The following is a 19,479-nucleotide window of genomic DNA, read 5'->3' on the forward strand; positions in this document are numbered from 1 at the left end:
AGGACACAGGAAGTGAGGGGCAAAGTCTCACATCCCAGGTGGTGGTGGGTTTTAGCCAGACCCAATGGAGGTAGTGATGTCATCTGGGTCCCACATTCTGGCCTGGTCTGGTCAGGTGCCTTTCAGGCTCAGGATGACAAAGATCCAACGGTGTCATGGGGGATCCCGGGGTTCCAGGGGACAGTGGGGGTGGCAGCCATGATGATGCAGCTCACTCCATTCAGTCACCCCTCCCCCCATCAGCAGTGAGTCTCAGACTCTCCTGCCACAGGCTTTTCTTTCAAGAACCCCACAGGGAAGGGAGAGGTGGAATAGCTCTGTTCACTCATTATATTGTCCACCAATTACACCCAGTTTCTGACACACCAATTTTGGTCTCCTTAGTACCAGTCCCACACGTCGCTTGTTCACCAGGCATGAGCTTAACTCAATCCTTGAGTTATAGCAGGAGGTCTCTGTCTGAGCTATTTCAGTCTGTTTCACTCCCCTTTCAACCCCTTTCCTCTCAACTAGGGTGACCAGATGTCCCGATTTTATAGGGACAGTCCTGATTTTTGGGACATTTTCTTATATAGGCTCCTATTACCCCCCACCCCTGGTCCCGTTTTTCACATTTGCTCTCTGGTCACCCTACTTTCAACATTTATTACCATGGGTTACTGTGACTTTTGATGAGCTCTCACTCACGTCTGCCAGCGGCGCTCACAGTCAGGGTCAGCCTGTAGGGACAGTTATCACAACGGGGGTTGAAGGGAGGGGGGGTTTCTGCCTTCACCCCTTGGTGAGGAGACGAATATGGGGAATGAAGGGACGGCAAGGGGGACCCACCTGTCACTGAAAGGGGGGTTCATGACAAGTACAGTTATAATAGTTTTCAGTCTTATAACACATTTACGATCTTTTCAACTTAAAATTACCTATCCCCTCCCCATTCTCTGCCCCCTATTTCAGCTCCTACTGTCCTCTACTGCAGTCCTTCCCCTTCCCCCCACTCCCTACCCCCCCCTTCAGCTGCTGTCCCCCTTCCTGTCCCGAGGTTTTTTAACCCATTCCCTTGAATTCCCCACAGTGCATGTGACTCTGGATCCAGACACAGCTCATCCTGAACTCATCCTGTCTGAGGATCGGCGGGGTGTGAGATGGGGAGACACACGGCAGGACCTGCCCAACAATCCTGAGCGATTTGATCATTGGCACTGTGTGCTGGGCTCTCCAGGGTTCACCACGGGGAGTTGGTACTGGGAGGTGGAGGTGGGGGAGGAGAAATTCTGGGCCATCGGGGTGGCCAGGGAGTCTGTGTGGAGGAAAGGCTGGATCGGCATTTCCCCTGAGGAGGGGATCTGGGCCATGAATTGGTGGGGATGGGTGTCTAAGGTTCAACCTGCCCCTCAGAGCACCCTGCCCCAGAGCAGCTGGCACCGGCAGGTTCGGGTCTGTCTGGACTATGAACAGGGGCAGGTGGCATTTTTCAGTGCTGATAATGAGGCCCCGATCTTCACTTTCACTGAGGCCTCCTTCGCTGGGGAGAGAATCCGTCCTTTCTTTCAGATGAACTCTCAGCTCAGACTGTGTCCCTGAGATGGAGGGACGGGGGTGACATTCACCCAGGGCCGTCCTTAGGCATACTCAGCATACACAGCTGTGTAGGGCACCGGAAAATTCGGGGCACCTCCTGGGTCTTAGTGTCCACCCCCCACCTTCCTATCCCTGTTCTGACCCTTCCTGCAGGCTCCCACAGCTGGCTGCTGCAGCCTGGTGTCTCTTACTCCGGAAGGGAGCTAGTAACTTAAAAGTGAAAAAAGAAGAACAGGAGTACTTGTGGCACATTAGAGACTAACAAATTTATTAGAGCATAAGCTTTCGTGGACTACAGCCCACTTCTTCTGTGGCTGTAGTCCACGAAAGCTTATGCTCTAATAAATTTGTTAGTCTCTAAGGTGCCACAAGTACTCCTGTTCTTCTTTTTGCGGATACAGACTAACACGGCTGTTACTCTGAAACTTAAAAGTGAAAAAGCCTCCAGCCTGCCAATCCTATTAGCACAACATTGAAACTGTTAAAGAGCCATTCGAGTGGTAATGAAGCCATTTAACAGGCATTTGCCAACCCCTAGGTATATACTGTCAGGGTACGTCTATACTTACTTCCTGGTCCGGATGTAAGCGATCGATCTTCTGGGATCGATCCCGGAAGTGCTTGCTGTCGACGCCGGTACTCCAGCTCGGCGAGAGGAGTACGTGGCATCGACAGGGGAGCCTGCCTGCCGCGTCTGGACCCGCGGTAAGTTCGGACTAAGGTACTTCGAATTCAGCTACGTTATTAGCGTACCTTAGTCCGAAGTGGGGGGGTTAGTGTGGACCAGGTCTCAGTTTCTGAATTTACTGACAAAAACAGTTGTGCATTACTGTAATATTTACTCAGAATATGTTAGTCTACGGGACCTTATTTTTAAAGCAAATTTTAAACTATTTCATTAGAAGATTGCTGAAGATTATGAAATCACATCTCTAAAAAATCCTTGCATAGAGTTTTAGATCCACGATCTGAGTATTCACCTTTAGCCTCACATGCTTGGCTCTTCAGACATATAGTTTTTAAAATAAATCCTTCAAAAGACCACTCTTATCTAAAATACATATTTTAATTTTAGTTACTATAGTACAAAAAACTTGCTTCCAAAGTCTCCCTGTCCTTTCTGTCCATCCCTTTCTCCCTTCACCCCCCTGTTGAAGAGAGGCTAGCCCTTAAAGGGACAACGCTTTCCTTCCAGATAGCTGGACAAACAAGTTTCCCTTTCTTTACCTCTGAACTATTTGATGAACTAGTTTTAAGAGAACCCTCCAGCACAATCAGTACCTTAGTAAGATTTAAAATCCTTTGTTATGCCTAAAATCTTTGGAAACATAAAGTTGGTGAAATTTCATAAACATGTCTGGTTATGGAGATAACACAAAATAAATTAGTGTTCCCTTTTTCTAAAAGCAATGAACATTGTTATGAACATACTAAACCTCTGTGACTGATTAATTTAAAATAATGTCTTTGTTTCAGTCAATTAAAAATGTAGTAATCTAGAACGATTACTTTATGATCTGTTGAACCGTAATATCCTGTTGGATTGTCTCTGCTATCATTGTGTGTGAAGTTATGAGGTATTGCCTTTTGTGTTACTGAAATATGTCATGGGGTTGGGAGATGCCCAAAGCCAGCCTTTCAGTAGGGACAAAGGAGCAGCCATCAGTGGCCAGACAGGAGTTAAGGGCTCATCAACACTCAATCCACTATCCCAGAGACTTTTTGGAGAAGGCACGTATGCCATGGGGATACGCTAACCCACGTCACAGCAAGAATCTTTCGAGCAGCCGGAAAAAAGTATAAAAGAGGAAGAGTGACATCATTACTTGGCCTCTCTCCCCGCTCAGCTCAACACCTGGAAGATTGTCTGAAAGACAAAGGCTTTGTCAACACCACTTCTGTTGGTAAAATTTCTGTCGGTCAGGGGTGCGAAAAAAGAAAGCCCTGACAGACAACTGTCACAGACAGAAGTGCTGATATGGACAGCGCTATGTTGGCAGTAGAGGCTCTCCTGCAGAAATAGCTAACGCCGCTCATTGGGGGTGGTTTAATCATGCCAGCAGGAGAACTCTCTCCTATCGGCAAAGCGTGGCTACATGGGAGACCTTACAGCGGCACATCTGTAGCGGTACAGCTGTGCCGCTGTAAGGTCCGTAGTGTAGCCGAAGACTTTGAAGGAGGGAGTTTGGTCCCAAGCTGGAAAGGGGTTCAGTCTGTGTATTGGAGAACTGGAAGCTGCTTGTACCAGCTCTTAGGGTGAGACACTGCTTGATTCAAATCTTGCTTAGCCTCTTTAAGTTAGAATTAAGACCTCTGCATCTGCTACTTATAATCACTTAAATCAACTGTTCTGTAGTTAATAAACCTGTTTGATATGTTACCTCAAACAGTGTGTTTTGTTTGAAGTGCTTGGGGAATTGCAGCTCAGACTACAAAAGCTGATGTGTGTCCATTCCACACTGAGGGTGTGGTGAACTAGGTAATGAGCTTACACTGGCTAGGCTGCTGACAAGTGCACAATGGTACAATCCTGGGGTGCAAGGCTGGGGAGCTGGGGGGAATTGACTGGAGCCTCCCTACTATGGCTCATGAGTGGCTGGGAGAGTATTCATGTAATGCAGTTGGGTGTTGTTGTAGGAGCAGCAGTGATCTGTATGCTATGTATAACCTGTATGCTCAAAAGGTCTGTTACACTTTCCCCCACCCCTCCCTCCTGGAATGCTTGTGGGATGAATGGATTGGTTGAACAGCTGGAAGATCAGGAGAGCTCCCAGGTAGACTCATAGACTTTAAGGTCAGAAGGGACCAGTATGATCATCTAGTCTGACCTCCCGCATGATGCAGGCCACAAAAGCTGACCCACACCCTTTCCCTTGACTCAGCTGTTGAAGTCCCCGAATCCTGTGATTTAAGGACTTCAAGTCGCAGAGAATCCTCCAGCTAGCGACCCCCGCCCCATGCTGCGGAGGAAGGCGAAAAACCTCCAGGGCCTCTGCCAATCTACCCTGGAGGAAAATTCCTTCCCGACCCCAAATATGGCAATCAGTAGAACCCCAAGCATGCAGGCAAGATTCTCTAGCCAGACCCTCATTGACCATTGATACTATTTACCAGTGATGGCACGCTGTTGATTAATTGACTAAAATCATGTTATCCCATCAAACCATCCCCTCCATAAACTTATCAAGCTTAATCTTAAAGCCAAAGAGGTCTTTCTCCCCCACTGTTTCCCTCGGAAGGCTGTTCCAAAATTTCACCCCTCTGATGGTTAGAAACCTTTGTCTAATTTCAAGCCTAAACTTCCCCACCACCAGTTTATATCCATTCCTTCTCGTGTCTACATTAGTACTGAGCTGAAATAATTCCTCTCCCTCCCTGGAATTTATCCCTCTGATATATTTAAAGAGAGCAATCATATCCCCCCTCAGCCTTCTTTTGGTTAGGGTAAACAAACCGAGCTCCTCGAGTCTCCTTTCATACGACAGGTTTCCATTCCTCTGATCATCCTAGTGGCCCTTCTCTGTACCCATTCCAGTTTGAGTTCCCTTTTAAACATGGGAGACAAGAACTTGCACACAGTACTCCAAATGAGGTCTCACCAGTGCCTTGTATAACGGAAGCAGCACCTCCTTATCCCTACCAGATATACCTCGCCTAATGCATCTCAAGACTGCATTAGCTTTTTTCACGGCCACGTCACATTGCCGACTCATAGTCATCCTGCGGTCAACCAGGACTCCGAGGTCTTTCTCCTCCTCCGTTACTTCCAACCGATGCGTCCCCAGCTTATAACTAAAATTCTTGTTAGTCATCCCTAAATGCATCACCTTACACTTTTCACTATTAAATTTCATCCTATTTCTATTACTCCAATTTACAAGGTCATCCAAGTCTCCCTGCAGAATATCCCAATCCTTCTCCGAATTGGCAATACCTCCCAACTTTGTGTCATCCGCAAACTTTATCAGCCCACTCCTACATTTGGTTCCGAGGTCAGTAATAAATAGATTAAATAAAATGGGACCCAAAACCGAACCTTGAGGAACTCCACTGGTGACCTCCCTCCAACCTGACAGTTCACCTTTCAGTATGACTCACTGCAGTCTCCCCTTTAACCAGTTCCTTATCCACCTCTGGATTTTCATATTGATCTCCATCTTTTCCAATTTAACCAATAATTCCTCGTGCGGTACCGTATCAAACGCTTTACTGAAATCGAGGTATATTAGGTCCACTGCATTTTCCTTATCTAAAAAGTCTGTTACTTTCTCAAAGAAGGAGATCAGGCTGGTTTGGCACGATCTGCCTTTCGTAAAACCATGTTGTAATTTGTCGCAATTGCCATTGACCTCAAGGTCCTTAACTACTTTCTCCTTCAAAATTTTTTCCAGGACCTTACATACTACAGATGTTAAACTAACAGGCCTGTAGTTACCCAGGTCACTTTTTTTCCCTTTCTTGAAAATAGGAACCACATTAGCTATTCTCCAGTCCAACGGTACCACCCCCGAGTTTGATCTAAATCTCTTTCCTACTAACCGTTTTCCCTTTCTCGGGATACAGGCCTCCGACAGCTCCTGCAACTTCAACTTAAAATAATCCCAGGCGCCATCCGCCTTTAGATCCATAAATATGTTAGTCCAATCCACTTCCCTTACCAGTCCCCTTAATTTATTAAAATTAGCCTTTTTGAAATTGTAAACCCTAGTCTCTGATATAATTCTGTTAATCTTTCCATTTAGTTTAAATCTAATTAGCTCATGATCACTCAAGCCAAGGTTGTCCCCTACAACCATTTCCTCAACGAGGTCCTCACTACTCACCAAAACCAAATCTAAAATGGCCTCCCCCCTCGTCGGTTCAGCTACTACTTGATGAAGGAATTCATCAGCTAGCACGTCTAGCAACATCTGAGCCCTATTATTGTTGCTAGCATTTGTCCCCCAATCTATATCCGGGAAGTTAAAGTCTCCCATGATTACACAGTTCCTATTAGTATTTACTTCCCTAAAAACATTAAATAGTTCTCTGTCCATATCCAGGGTAGTCCCGGCGGTCTATAGCACACCCCAAGCACTATCCCGGGGAGGCTCTAGTAGTTCTTTTACCCAGTGTGAGTATTGCCCAGATAGACTCCGTCTTATCCATTCCATCAGTTATTATTTCTTTACAGTTTACCTCATACAATGCTACCCCCCCACACCTTTACCTTTGTTCCTATCGTTCCTAAACAGCACATACCCTTCCATATCTGTACTCCAGTCATGACTACTGTTCCACCAGGTTTCGGTTATTCCTACGATATCCGGTTTCATTTCTCGGACCAGGAGCTCCAATTCCTCCATTTTGTTACCTAGGCTTCTCACATTGGTGTATAAACATCTTAATGTATGCCGTTTAGCCTGTCTCCCATCAGTTATGCAATTTGGTACGGACCCCTTGCTGTTCATCCCCCCTCTCCTTCTTATAGCCGGGGGGAAGGGTTTGGACATATCTGTTCTTATCTCATCACCCTCCTTTTCAATGTTGGAATCTGGCGTGGAGATTAACTGGACATCTCCCAACCGTCTCCCCCAGATTCCTAGTTTAAAGCTCTTTTGATGAGATGAGCCAGCGTCCCTCCCAGAAGTCTATTTCCTTCCCTACTCAGGTGAAGTCCATCCCGTGAGAACAGTTGTCTGTCCCCGAAAGCCTCCCAGTGACCATACATCCCAAAGCCCTCCTTATAGCACTACTCCCTTAGCCAGCTATTTATCCTCACAATCCTGTCAGCCCTTTGCTGCCCTTCTCTAGGAACAGACAGAATCCCACTGAAGATGATCTGAGCCTCGATTTCCTTGAGCGTCTTCCCCAGTCTGGCATAATCTCCCTTGATTCTCTCTAACGAGAACCTAGCTGTGTCATTTGTTCCTACGTGAAGGATTATCAAGGGGTTCTTACCTGCTCCTTTTAGGATCCTTTTCAACCGCAGGTCCACATCCCGTATCTTAGCACCCGGTAGACAGCACACCCTTCTGTTCTCTGGGTCCGCCCTGGTCACAGGCCTGTCTAACCTCCTCAGTAAGGAGTCCCCAATCACGTAAACCTGCCTTTGCCTGGCGACAGTGCGATCTACTAATCTATCCTCTGTTCCCTCTAGTCGTAACCCGTGTCTGTTCCTATTTTCCTTTATACTCCCCCTTGTGCCATCCTGTATCCTCCCGGGGCCCAGATTTGGTGCTGTCTCCATCAACTCCTCCCCTCTCTCTATTGGGCTAGCTGCTCTTCTCTTCTTCCTCACCCTCCCACCTTCAGTTACCACCTGCTGCCCCCCCCCCTCGCTATCCAAACACCCAAACCTGTTCCTGAGTTCTATTTCCCCTTCACTAGCCCTCCTTTTCCTTGGCCTGCTTCTCATGGTCACATGCTTCCACTGCCCTTGTTCTCCCTCAGATATTCCCCCCTCACAGACCTTAGCCCCTGCTTCCACCTGAACCCCTGAGCATTCCCCTTCAGCCCCTCCTTGCCTTTCCTCCATCAGCTGCTCGAACCCCCTTCTAAACTCTACCCGGGTATCTACCTGCATCTCCAACCCTCGGATCTTTTCTTCCAGCAGCTCTATTAGACGGCACTTCATACAGACATACCTCTGTTTAGGCTTCCCCCTTCTAGTACCATGTACATACCGCAGCTTCCACATGCAATCATCTGCATTGTGTCCCCTGCTGCTTGGCTCATGGCCGCTGTAGTCTCTGCCCAGTGCACCTGGGGAAACAGAGCACACGGGACACCGCGCCCTCCTGCCTCCCCTTCCACCTCCCCCTGCAAACTCCCACTCAAACTCCCCAGTTAGCAGCCCTGTTCACTGCCTCCTGTGCCGCTGCCTGGCTGGGCGGCTGCTTTTATAGGCCCCCTAATCAGCCAAGCTCCGCCCCCTACTCAGGGCTTGGCTGCCCTCCCAGCACAGTGCCCCTACAGGCCTCTACATACACAAGCACTACAAAGACAGACACAAGTACAGATACCTTCTCCTCCAATGAGACTCCCACTCAAACTCCCCTGTTAGCAGCCTCCTGTGCTGCTGCTCACAGCTGTGCCGCTGCCTGGCTGGGCGGCCGCTTTTATAGGCCCCCTAATCAGTCGAGCCTCCGCCCCCAAGCTCCACAAGGTGTCTGGGACTCTAATTAGGCAGCGTTCACACACCCAATGCATGGACACTGCATGGACACTGGCTGAGGTGGAGTGTGACCAACCAGATGCAGCCAAGTCATCTCTAGTCACAGGCCATGAGGAGCAGGTCCTTAAAAGGGGAAGGGGCCATGTGCTCAGCAGTGCACTCACAAGCTTGTACCTCCCGTGAAGGCCCTTCGCCCGGACCGCCTGGCCAGTGGTTCACCGCATTGCATTCCATCATGCCTCGGGAAGACTTACCTTCATCGCACAATCCATCGCTATGCTGTGGGACACTTACGTTGAAGGATCCTGACATCTCCAGTGCCATGCCTGTCCTGGGAGCATGAGTATGCAAGTGTGAATGTGACACCACCCTCTATTTTGAGCTTAGCTATCAATATAATAAACGTACTGCTTTCTGCCAAACTCTGGTGGGTCATTAGTCCTCCCTAAGCTCACTAGCTGACCCAATTTCGGGTAACAGGTGTGTCCCTGCCTGTGGATGGCTGTGTGAGTGCAGGGCCTGTCCGAGGCTTGTAGCTTGACATTAGCACCGCAGTGTGAGGGACGGCCCAGGCAGGTGGGGTTGGAGGGCTCAGCAGTCCCACAGTCCACGTTACACCTCAGGGACCCCGTTACAACCTCCCACCATGGGTGTGGGGGGAGGCATTGAGCAATGCTTCAGCTGCTGCCTCTGCAATTGGCTCACAGTTGCTAGCATTCACTCGCTGCTGTCACCCACCACTGCTGTTGTTCACTCTGCTGCTCCACCCATTTTTGTCATGGCCCGCTGCTGCCACCACTTTCTCCGCTGCCACATTCGGAGGTTCTGTCACTTACCCAGCTCTCAGGGATTTCAGCCAGTAGTGGGGAACCTCCCTGCTGGTGCAGGCTGGACAGTCCCTTTCACTGTAACATGGCCCCACACCAGGTCTAAGGCTCAGCACCTACAGCTGGTTAGCAGTGATTGCAGGGGTAGTGACCACGGAACAAAACAAGGGCTCACCACTGAGACTAACCAGCTCTGTCTTTAAACAAGGGAGAGACCACTCTTAGCCAGAGCCCACACCACCAGAAAAGAATTCCCGCCTCCACCCTTGTCTCTCTTTCACTGGGATTTGGCAACTCTACCCCCTGCTTAGCAAGTGAGAATCCCTGCGTGACCCACTCAGTCAGGGGCCTGCAAATCACAGTTCTGATGCCCTTTGCTCACACACTCAGGATAACAACATTTCATTGCCCTTCCACTCAAATACTAGAGTGATTTGTAACCCAAAACCAGCCAAAACTGATCATTTTGGCAGAGCAGCTCCCTCTGCTGCATGCCTAGGCAGTGTAGGTGTGTCTGTGCAAATACAATCTGCTCCTGAAGTCTTTTCCCCCCAGGAGCAGTCAATGGGCAGATGATGGCGGGCCAAATCCGGACCACCAGATGTTTTTGAACAGACCCAAAATCTTATAATTATCATTGTTGTTATAATGTCTTTATTATTTTCTCCGGAGTCTGGACCTTGACTATACCTTGACCAAGAAATTTGGCCCTTGACAAAAAATAATTGACTACTCCTGTTCCAGCTCATCACTAGAAATCAGAGAAGAGCTCATTCATTCAGACTCTGCTTACATCACCATTCTCACTTTTGCTATCACACTTGCTGGTGTGCAGTCTGGGTCTAACTGAAGCTGTGTTGATCAGTCAGTGTCTCTTATAACTAGCTAGGGTGACCAGATCACCAAAGACAAATATCGGGACGCGGGGCGGGGGGGGGGGGGGTGACGTGGGGGGGCGTGGCGGGGGGCGGGGCCAAAAAAAAAAAAAAAACCCCTTCCTCCGCAAGCGCTGGAGGGAGGCCCGGGAGACTCAGGGGAAGCGCGGGGCCAGGGTAAGAGTCCGGCCTGGCCCCGAGCAGGCAGGACTCAGTCGGGTGGTAGGGAGAGGAGGGGGGCGGCCCGCGGGGCCAGGCGGCGGCTGTTGTTCTCCCTCCCCCGGGCAGCGGGACTCGGGAGCAGCCGCTGCTGCAGCTCCTACTGCCGCGGGGGGAGGAAGCGGCCATGGCGCTCGGCGGCTGCGGCTCTGGCGCCCCCGAACCCCCCGAGCCGGGGCCTGCTGCGGGGACCCAGCAGCGCGTACGCTGCGCCCAGCCCCTGGCCAGTCGCGTCTGGGCTGCTGCCCAGCTGGTGCTATCCCGCGGCGGCCCCGGGGCGGCGGCATCGGCAGCCCAGCCCCGTTCGTTCCCCTGCGGGACCCGAGCGGGACGGGGGGGCTGGGGCCTGCTGCCCCCGCTCCGGGGCCGCCGCGGGATAGCACCAGCTGGGCAGCAGCCCAGACGCGACTGGCCAGGGGCTGGGCGCAGCGTACGCGCTGCTGGGTCCCCGCAGCAGGCCCGGGCTCGGGGGGTTCGGGGGCGCCAGAGCCGCAGCCGCCGAGTGCCATGGCTGCTTCCTCCCCCGCGGCAGTGGGAGCTGCAGCAGCGGCTGCTCCCGAGTCCCGCTGCCCGGGGGGGGGAGAACAACAGCCGCCGCCTGACCCCGCGGGCCGCCCCCCTCCTCTCCCTACCACCCGACTGAGTCCTGCCTGTTCGGGGCCAGGCCGGACTCTTACTCACCCTGGTCCCGCGCTTCCCCTGAGTCTCCCGGGCCTCCCTCCAGAGCTTGCGTAGGGGGGAGGAATGGTGAGCCTGGGGAAGAGGCGGGGATTCGGGGAGGGAGCCAATCGGGGGAGGAGGGGGCGGAGTCAGGGCGGGGGGGGGGCGCGAGCACTTCCGGGCTCCAGGCTCCGGGGCATTTCCTTGTTTGTCCGGTTGTCCCGACCGCATGTCGGTCGGGACGCGGGACAAACAAGGAAATATCGGGACGGTCCCGATAAAATCGGGATGTCTGGTCACCCTATAACTAGCCCATCTCCTATTAGTTCATCTTTAAATGTTCCATATTTCCAACGTTCAGCCAGACTATGAACTGCAGTAATGAAAATCTCAGCTGTTTCCTCTGGTTCCTGGCACCTGCTATTCAAACTGGCCTTTTCCTAGATAACATTCTATGTGCCCAGGAAATGGGCCTTAAACACCTCTTTCCCTTTGGCGTAGTCTTTCCTCTCCTCAGAGTGAGGAGTCTGGCACACAGGATGTCATCAGCAGCATCACCCATGGCAAATGGCCAGGCATTTACCTGGTATTCTTGGGCTTCCTCTATTAAACCAGCAGTCGTCTGGAATTGCTCAAATCTCTGCTTCCAGCAAGACCAGCTGCCTGATTTGCCACAATCACATTTCTGTCGCAGAGCCGTTTGCACTAGGGACTGCAGTGCTGCGCTGAGACACGACTCTGCCTCCTCCTGCTGCAGCTCCCACAGCTCTCCACCCTGAGTCGCCACTGTCCCCACTCACTCACCACTCTGGCCATTTTCTTCCTTTACTCCTGCTTTGGAGAGCAGATTTCACTCACTTCTGACACACTGGGGCAGGACTGTCAGCCTCAGAGATCAAAAATCATGAGTCAGATCCTAAAAAACCATCAGATTGGCCCCACAAACCATGAGAGTTAAAAAACATCAACAAACAATGTTTCCAATCTGTCTGTTGACTTTTTCACTCCCCTCTGCTCCTCTGGCGATGTGTGTGTGATAATCCAGGCTGAAAAGCCAACCTTTACTACACACATGCCTCTCCTTGGAGGCTCAAAAGGAGACTCGCTGGATGTTGGAAGGACACAAACATATGGAAGGAGAATCAGAATGGAGAAGCTTCAAAGTCTTTCTTTTATCTGACCAAGTCCTAAGTGGCAAGAGACTGCGCCAAGGACCCCAAAACTGGGGGTGTGATTGGACTCTGCTCATGCTCCATGAGCTTGAAACACCCCTGGGAATACAGAGCCAGGGCCGGCTCTAGGCACCAGCATTCCAAGCATGTGCTTGGGGCGGCACTTTTCAAGGGGCGGCATTCCGGGGGTTTTTGTGTAGATTTTTTTTTTTTTGCTTCGGCGGTGGCTCTCCGGTTGTTTTGTTTTTTTTTTTTGCTTGGGGCAGCAAAAAACCTGGAGCCGGCCCTGACAGCAGCCTTAGCGGGTAGCCAGGAAGGAGCACTCACTAGGATCTGTGATACCAGTTCCAGTTATGATGGTAATATAGGTGAGTGATTTGTATCATGACACTATTCATAGTCTGCAAACAGCCGAGTGTAATCCCAGAAATCTCAGTGTGGAGCCTGGTCTGGTCACATGAAGACACTGCCCCTGGCACCAGTAAAATGACATTGACTAGAAAGGGGTGGAGGATGACTGGAAAAAATAGAAAAACAATCATAGAATCAGAGACGATTAGGGTTAGAAGAGACCTCAGGAGGTCATCTAGTCCAACCCCCTGCTCAAAGCAGGACCAACACCAACTAAATCAACTAAATAGTCCTTAACCTGTTCTTTCACCACTGAGGGCTGCTCACCTCCTCCTCATACTGTTTTGCCCAGGATAGCTGTCTGGGAGCTGCCCTTGTCTGCTAAGACCAAGTCAAAAAAAACATTGAGTTCTTCAGCTTTTTCCACATCATCTGTCACTAGGTTGCCTCCACCATTCATTAAGGGTCCCACACTTTCCCTGACCTTTTTCATGTTGCTAATATACCTGTAGAAATCCTTCTTGTTACCCTTCACATCTCATGATAGCTGCAACTCCAGTTGTGTTTTGGCCTTTCTGATTACATCCCTGCATGCTCGAGCAATATTTTTTATACTCCTGCCTGTCTAGGTTGGATATTAGGAAACACTATTTCACTAGGAAGTTGGTGAAGCACTGGAATGGGTTACCTAGGGACGTGGTGGAATCTCCATCCTTAGAAGTTTTTAAGGCCCGGCTTGACAAAGCCCTGGCTCCGATGATTTAGTTGGTGTTGGTCCTGCTTTGAGCAGGGGGTTGGACTAGATGACCTACTGAGGTCTCTTCCAACCCCAATCTTCTATGATTCTATGAACAGGAGACACAGTCTGTTTTTAATTGTGATGGGAATTCAGATGTCTAGATGACTAGACTGAGAAATGAGGAATTGTGTCCCACACAGAAAGATCCCAGGTCACAAAGCTGGGGTCAGCAGTCTGGATCTTTCTGGAAGGACCTGACACAACTCATATCCTTCTGATGAAAACACCCCCTGTTGTCCCAGGTTCACAGTCCCCACCCAACCTGCCTCCAGAAACCCTCTCTGGCTCCTCATCTCTCTCCCTTCCCTGCTACTGGAAACTGTACCAGGGCAATGTACACCACACACAGCTTCCCCTCTGCTGTCTGTCCAAGACCCCAGACACGGGCAACTCCAGACACCTGTTGTCCCTTCCAATCCCATCCTGAACACAGCCTACAATGACAGTTCTCTCTGTTCTCAGCTCCACACCCCAGTCTCTGCAATGTGGGCCTGTGCCATGCACTGAGCAGGCCTGTTCCCAGCGCCTGGCACACACTCAAGCCGTCATACCTAGTGCTGCCTGGCAGCAGCTTCATAGGTCCAGAGAGTTGAAGGCCAGAGGGGAACATTAGAACATTGACTTTGACCCCCTGTATAGCACAGGTCAGAGAATTTCTCCCAGTTACCCCTATATTGACCCAATGACTTATGTTTGGCGAAAGGACCTTCCAGCAGGGCTTCCAGGTTGAATCTGGAGGAATCAGAATCTGGGTAATCAAATGCTTCCATTGGCCGGTTGTTCTAGTGGTTAATCACCCCCCACTGTCATAATGTTGGGCCTTATTTCCATAGGTGCCAACTGCATGGGTGCTCCAGAGCTGGAGAACTCAGTGAAAAAAATTAGCGGGTGCTTAACACCCACCAGCAATAGAGCTGCAGCCCCAGCCAGGGATAAGTAGCCCCACCCCCACCGATCAGCTGGTAGATGGCTGCATTAATCACCTATTAGCTGTTCAACTTTTGTAACCCCCCTGGGCTTGCTGCAGCAAAGGCTGACCCAGGCCTGAGTCAGACTTCGGTGGAGGGTGGGGCTCCTCCTCCAGCAGCCTCAGGGAGCTGCTCCACTGCTCCAGCTAGGGTTAGAGGTGGGTAAGGGGGGAGCAGCAGGCTCCCTCTGCTCTGCAAAAACCCAGTCTGATCAGCAGTGGTGAGACCCTGCTCCCCTGGGTCGCCCCGCCTGCTACCTAGATCTCCTGGGCAAGCTCCAGCTCCCAGCCAGTGCCAACTGCAGGCACCACTAGGTGAGTCCTGTTTCAGGCAGAGGGAGCCTGGCGGGGGTGGTGATGCTGCAGTGTTGGGGGGGGATGGGGAGTTCCACCATGGGTGCAGTTTGGGGGTGGGGGGCATGCAGACTCACTGCCACTGCCTTTCCCCAATTCTGTGCATGCCAAGCTGCTCTGCTCAGAGCTGGTAGCTAAAGTGGCAGATCATTCCCCTCCCACAGGTGCCCTCCAATCATGCCCCCTCACTAACACCACTTCCTCAGGAAACAAGGGAAATTAACTGCCTGAAAACGTGGTTAATGCAGGTCTTGTTTACACTATAGCGTCTTTGCCAGTATAGCTATGCCAGTCAGCCTTACCCCTGCTGAGTACCCTCTTCAACTCAAGAAGTGTGTTTCAGATTCCTGCTGGCACTGCCAGTCTGACGTGCCTTCTCTGGCTTGTCAGATTGGGTTTATATCTGTTATTGAACCACAGCCACTCATTAGGCTCTTCCCAGGCTGGTGAACCGCTGGGGTTCATTAACTGATTTCCTTAGGGTTGCTCCTGATTTACACGGCTACAAGTGAGAAGAGAATCAGGCATAGGCACTGACTCCATTGGTGCTCCAGGGCTCAAGCACCCATGGAAAAAAATAGCAGGGGTGGTCAACACCCACCAGTCACAGCTGGGCTGCCATTCAGCTGTTTGGCAGCTGGCATGGGGCCTCGGAGGAGAGGGCAGAGCAGAGGCAGGAAGAGGCAGAGTGAGGGCGGGGCCTCGAGGGAGGAGGTGGAGTGGGGGGGCCTTGGGGTGCAGTGAGGATGGAGCACCCACCAGGAAAAATAAAAGTCAGCGTATATGCTTATTTCTCATTTGAATTAGTCTGGCTCTAACTTCCAGCCATTGGTTTTTGTTCTGGTGGTCTCTGCTGGGCTAAAGAGCCTTTTAGTACCCGGGAGTCTCTCCCTGGGATGGTATTTATGCTCTGTAATCAAGTCACTTCTGATCTTCTTTTTGTGATATTCAATAGATTCAGCTCTGTAAATCTCTCCCCATCAGACATTTTCTCCAGCCCCTTGGATCGTATTTGTGGCTCTTTCCTGCACCTTTCCAATTTCCAATGGCCTGTGTCAAACACCGACGCTGCAGCAGTCCCGGGAGGAGGAGCCATGGGCCGATCACCTGTGCCCCCTGCCGCAGCATCCGGGCTCCTGGCCCATCTCAGGCCCCGGGCAGCGCACCAGGAAGGAGGAGGAAGCCCCGCCTGCTAATGCAGCAGCCCCAGGCCCAGCCCCAGCCCCAGCCCGGCGGGCTCCAGTCCTGCGGGGACTGAACACCATGGCCAGGAAGGTGACCGGCATCATGGGCATCCTGCTGCTGTGCCTGCCGGTGGGACCTGCGGGAGCCGCCAGGCTTCAAGGTGAGCGGGGGCCACCCAACGTGTGGAGAACACAGGGGCAGCCAGAGCCCCAGGGCCAGGCAGAGCCGGGAGCCAGGGGCAGCCAGAGCCCCAAGGCCACGCCAGGCGCCTGCAGCTCCAGAGATGCCCAGTGCAGAGGAGCTGTCCCGTCCCCCTGGCAGCAGCCAAGTGAACTCAAAGACTCAGTTCCCTGGCAGACAGCGAGCCCCCGCGTAACGCTGAGCTCAGGGCTCGTGGGGCGGTCCCTGCAAGCTCCCTTCCTTGCAAATTTTTTTTATTTTCTCATTAAAAAAATACATGGCTAGAAAACCGTAGCGGGTTTAGATACAGTTCCCCGCTCTAGGAGCAGCTCTAAGGGCTTGATTTTTCCAGAGTTGAGTGCCCACTGTCGTATTGAAGTCAGTGGGAACTGTGGACTTTGCCAGCACTTGGGCAGAGCCAGCCCTGTCTGAAAGAAAAATGGGCTGGTTTTCTTCTTGCAGAAAATTTTGATATTTTTTCCTGCAAAAATTCAAAACCTGATAATTTTCAGCTGAAACCCCTCCCAAAATTTGATCCACGCCCAAAATCATCTGTTTTTGGGCCAAAATCTTTTGAGTTTGCAGTATTTGAGTTTTTCCACAGAAAGCAGATCCTTTTTGTGAAAAATGTTTATTAGTTGAAAACCTGTTTCCATCAAAAAACAGTTTTTTTGGATAACTTTTGACCCTCCCCCCGACTGATTTCACTGATATGTTGCCTTTTTTTAAGATTTGTTAGTTCCATACAGCTGTTAAGAGAGGCAAGGGAGCACATTGCCAGCCATGTATTTTAGAACTAGTAATTTCCTAGTAATTATTACCCCCTTGACAACATTGTGCTTTTGTTTACCAATCCAACCTCCCATCAAACATGTGCAAACACATAATGGGCCAGATTCTCAGCGGGTGTAAATCATGCTAATGCCATGGAAATGAAGAGATGTTGATTTACGCCTGGATCATATTCACTGTACTTTATGTAGTTTTGAATGGCTTATGTCTCCTGCAGTTGATTCCTCACTGGGCCTTTGTTCTTTAACAAACTGCATTAATAATGATCAATATTTTATTTTGTAGCTAGGGCTTTGGGGAACTTTTCCCGAGGTTTCCCCACTGTTAGTGGCTTTCGAATTTCTGAGTACTGCTGTGGTTTTGGTGTTGCTGGGGGAATATGAATTTGCTTTTCAGACCTGCACCTACTTTCCTTGTGCACCTCCCAAAGCCAAAGGGAATTAGAGTGCCCAAGGAATGCAGGATCTGGTCTAGAGATAGCTCCAGCCCAGCCTCACAGGAACAATGGAAACTGGCTTAGGCAGGCAGCAACAAAATAATCTGTTATTAGACCCTCAAGGGAGTCACCCTGTTCCTTTAGGCAGGTTGGGACTGCGATGAGGTAATGCTCACCTGACTCTGAAGGGGACGGGGAGCAAAGTCAGAAGGAAAGAAAGGCCATGCTCTCTCTCTTCCACCTACATCTACAGACACCACTACCATCAAGCAACTGAAATGCTGATCAAAGGGGAGAGCCTGACTGAAAAGTAATCAGCCAGCCTGTGGTGAGAAGCATTTTTAAGGACATTGAAAGTGTTAAGATCAGCGTTTTGCTTTTATTTCATTTGACCAAATCTGACTTGTTATGCTTTGACTTATAATCACTTATAGGTAATAAATCTGTTTGTTTATTCTACGTGAAGCAGTGTGTTTGGTTTGAAGTGTGTCGGAGGCTCCCCTTGTGATAGCAAGCCTGGTGCATATCAATTTCTTTGTTAAATTGACGAACTTATATAACCTTGCAGCATCCAGTGGGCATAACTGGACACTGCAAGATGGAGGTTTCTAGGGTTGCGCCTGGGACTGGAGATATTGGCTGGTGTCATTCGCTTGCGAGTAGCTGGGAGCAGCTTACATGCGAGAGGCTGTGGGTGAAAAGCCCAGGAGTGGGGTTTTCACAGCAGAGCAGGGTAAGGCTGGCTCCCAGAGTCAAGGATTGGAGTGGCCTAGTATATCACTGGTCCAGATAACACCAGAAGGGAACGTCACAGCGACACGAACATTCCAGTCATACACATCATCCCACTGGGTTTCCCCATTTCCCCTCCCCAGGGAGAATTTCCAACTTCTCTTCCTTATTGCCCAGATTCCAGTGCCAAGAGCAGTGTTGCTTCCCTTCATGAGTGATATCTTGCAGGGCACATGCTCCGCAGCACAGCATTCCCCTGAGTCCACACTTGTGTTACTGCAGAATGGGTTATCTGTAAGCCAGGGAGAGACTCCATCTCATGTCTCCCTTTCTTCCCTCCATTGGAAAGTACCGGGAAAGAAAGAGAACCATGCTGCCCAGGAACCCTCACACCTTCCCTATCGGCTCTGCAGCATCAGAACAGCAGAGCCTGGATTGGAGCAAGGGAAAGGCCTGTCTTCCACAGAATCTTTCCCTCAGGCCCAGAGCATTTAGAGCAGAAATCCCTGTGGGAGTTAATGTTGCTCTAAAAAGAGCTGCCAAGGAGTGTGCAGCTTCTTGACAACACCACACAAAGTGATCTGTTTGTAGAGATGCATAAAGCCCTGCACTGATTTCTCTGAGCGGATTCCCCCAAGCAGTTGCGGGGGGCAGGACCTTATTCCTTACCTCTGGTGACAGGGCTGTGTGAGAGCTTGTAGAGCCAGAGGCAGCTTTCTAGAGGGTTAATTCAGAAATTCCCTATGGAACCTAGGGGCTGTGGCCTACGGCAGGAAGGAGCCAGGGGGTTGTTGGAGTGACTCTAGGAGGAATGCTATGGGATGGTTCTCTGATCACCTCTTCACTCTGCTTCTTCCCACACCCACTTTTGGGGTAAGTCCCTCACCCTCCTCCTTAGTGCGTGTGGGCTGGAAACCAGATATGGCAGTAGAGAGGTTACCCACTCAGCCAATGCACAGGGGGATCCATTGCAGCTCACGTCCTCCTGCTTGTCACAGCCCAGAGGAATGCATGACACTGAGCCTGGACTCTGTGACTGCATTAGTCAGCAACAGGTGAGTGTGGCAGAGGACACACAACATGTCTACAAATAGCTTTTTCTGGACTGCTGAGCTGGGGGGCGGGGGGGAGAGGGGAGAGGCCAGATTCCATCTGGCTCCTTAGGACTCTGAGGAAACTCTGGGATCTGGAGAGAGGTC

At 50.7% G+C, this 19,479-nt stretch overlaps 1 long non-coding RNA gene across 1 annotated transcript in view; it reads left to right on the forward strand.

Annotated features, from left to right (window-relative positions):
- The window catches only part of LOC135977894 (uncharacterized), a 30,655-nt gene extending 12,771 nt beyond the window's left edge, over nt 1–17,884 (forward strand). The window contains exon 4 of the long non-coding RNA XR_010595331.1: nt 15,911–17,884. This is a non-coding gene — a long non-coding RNA (uncharacterized LOC135977894). The remainder of the gene's footprint in view (nt 1–15,910) is intronic.
- Nucleotides 17,885–19,479: the final 1,595 nt, after the last annotated feature.

Source organism: Chrysemys picta, unplaced genomic scaffold (assembly GCF_011386835.1).
Source record: "Chrysemys picta bellii isolate R12L10 unplaced genomic scaffold, ASM1138683v2 scaf67, whole genome shotgun sequence".
Taxonomy (NCBI): Eukaryota; Metazoa; Chordata; order Testudines; family Emydidae; genus Chrysemys; species Chrysemys picta.